This window comes from Desmodus rotundus, chromosome 1, assembly GCF_022682495.2.
Source record: "Desmodus rotundus isolate HL8 chromosome 1, HLdesRot8A.1, whole genome shotgun sequence".
Taxonomy (NCBI): Eukaryota; Metazoa; Chordata; class Mammalia; order Chiroptera; family Phyllostomidae; genus Desmodus; species Desmodus rotundus.
In genome coordinates, this window is record NC_071387.1 from 171,211,560 (window position 1) to 171,214,365 (window position 2,806).

General features: G+C 37.9%; 1 pseudogene; it reads right to left on the minus strand.

The window, feature by feature from the left end:
* Positions 1-639: 639 nt before the first annotated feature.
* LOC112320926 (methylsterol monooxygenase 1 pseudogene) lies at positions 640-1,683 on the minus strand (annotated as a pseudogene).
* Between the last annotated feature and the right edge of the window lie 1,123 nt (positions 1,684-2,806).

The window sequence follows — 2,806 nt, forward strand, 5'->3', positions numbered from 1 at the left end:
AGGTTGTGGAGATTTGGTGAGTCCAAATCTAATGGGGGAGTCTGGCAGGTGTGAGACTGAGTAAAGAATTGTAATTTCTAAAGCAAGGTTTAAAATAACTATCTGTACACAATTATTTATTTTTGATCTTTACATCTTTTTTTAATTACTTTATTGTTATTCAATTACAGTTGTCTGCATTTTATCCCCACCACTCCCCCTCCACTGCAGCCAAACCCACCTCCCTCCCTTGCTTCCACCCTCCCCCTTGGTTTTATCCATGTGTCCTTTATAGTAGTTCCTGAAAACCCTTCTCCCCATCTTTAAGGTGAGAAACTATTAATGTGTTTTCACCATTTACTTGAGATTCAAAATATCAAGACTTTTAGAGGATAGAGTTCAACAGAACTCATTTACAGGTACACTCTTTGTTCTCAACTTCATAACTGGTAGGTTATTATTATAAAAATCTACTGAATGATTGCTATATATTTCCTCCTCCTAACACACATCAGTCTTTGACATTCCCTTATTAAAGATATTTTATCAGTTAAATCCCCAATTTCTTAAGTCCATGTTAATCAAACAGTGTTCCAAGGACCAAAAGAGAATCTTGAAGAATCTGCATTTGCTTTTATTTATTTTTTATTACATAAATATTTACCCAGTCTTTTTCTCAATCTTCCTCATCCTTTCAGCATAGGCAAAAAATTGGGAGTCTGTTCCAAATATTCTCTCCCACCATGTATGTGTTGAAGCATAGTTTCCAATGTTCATGTGGTGACAATCATGATGCCAAGAACCAGCATAGAAAGGGATGAGATTTAAAGGGTTGAAGGGGAAGGGTCGTCAAGGAACATGTATAAAGGACCCATGGACAAAGCCAAAGGGGGTTAGGATTGAGGGTGGGAGGTGGGGTGGGTAGGGCAGGGGAAAGCAGTGGCAGGAAAATCGAGACAACTGTACCTGAACAACAATAAAAAAATTAAAAAATAAAGGGTTCAGAGGCATATCATAACCACTGTGGACACCAACAGTTTCCAGCAAACAAATGGTCACCCATGCCCAGAGAACTACAAGATTACATAAAATAATGATTCCAATGAAAAATCCAGTTCCAAGAACTAGGGTTTCCAGGGAATATGCATAGTCAGCTTCCACTCCAAATGGAGCCTGAAACTCATGATGAACTTTATGCATATATTTATATTTTTTGTGTGTGGTGTAACAGCCTATGTAAGAAATAGTGTCAGGTATCTTCAATCACTGCCCAACCAAAGCATCTTGCCAAAAGATATACCAGCTTGGCATACTTTCCCAACCATAAGGAATATTGAAATTTTCTGTAAAATAATAAGTTCCACAAATCAAAGGAAGCTGGATACAAAAGTCATTAAAAAGAAGTACTTTAAAGCAATTCCATTGGTTTTCCCATGTTTCTGGTTTATCTTTTTGAATTTTGTAATTTTTCATGTAAGGTATAAATTGAAACAAAAACCCAGACAAACAGAACAAGAAATAAAGGGCCTCATGAACTATCGGGGATCTCCATGTTGCAACCTGGAACTTTGTATAATTGTCCAAATTATAGTTTCAGGCATTTTGAAATGGCTCTTGCAGAGGATTCTCAGGTAAAAGTGAATCTACATACTTCACAGCCAATGACACTGAATGAAAGATGCCAACACTTTCATTTGTTGCCATTTTTCACATCTCTGCACACGGCCTTATAACTCTGTATGCTGGCACGGAGACAGCCATTCACCACCACCCAAATTTGGCCAGGTTTTGCAACCCAGGAACCTGCTTCTTCCAGCTGAGATGCTTTTGCTTTTAGAAGAAGCCTATATGGTGTCCAAGTTTGAAAAAACACTGCTTTGCAAAGGTGATATCTAGCTAATTTAACAAACCAAACATCTCTTTTTTGGGGGCCAATAAAGTAGAAAATGCATGCTCTGTACAGATATTCAGATTTTCTCGGTATTTACATGTGTATTTGAATAGTTAAGGTTCTGTAAGATAGACCCTGGAAGAGGATATCCAAATGACAACACAAACAATTATCATAACCAACATAGCTTTAGGAAGCACTGCCTACTAGAGAAGCTACTCCACACCAGAGCATTAACATTCTGAACACTCTTATAAGAAAATTCTATTATAAGTCAAAAACCATGACAACAATCTCCCAGATATAGTCCAAGTTCTTCACTCACCCAGGAATTTTTCTATATCAAACATTGTAACACATAATTTAGCCATTATTTGGGGTCCACAGATGCTTTCATTTGTTTGGCGTGGCATTTAACACCATTGGGTATTAGTGAGTAGATGGTATGCTCTGTCCGAACATACAAATGGAATCAACAGAAGCTATCTGTCTGCTCAGTCAGGAATGTATTTAAAATAGAATGTTGCAGGGGCATGCCACTCCACAGGCTCCTTTCCTCAACAAACTAGTTCTGTCCCAGTCTTGGCCCTTCATGTTTCCTCTTCTCTCTAGCATAAGGTAAACTCCTTTTACATTATTAGCATAAACTTTTATGGGCTTTTCAAATGTGTGTGCAATTTTGTAGAAATGTACATTTTTTTCCTCTTCCAAAATGCTCAGAAATTAATTTTGGTCTCTTGAAAGCCTGAATAAATTCTTGGACTAAGTCAGTCCAATCATACAGCCACTTCTAAATACTGGCTACAGCACCCGAACAAACACATTTGTGCTTGTGGAACGTGTCCTGGGGTGATCGGTCAGATCCATTTTGAGTGTTGGCTTGGTTCCTCACATAGCACCTTGACAAAGGTCCATACTTCTTAGGAAAAAATATTC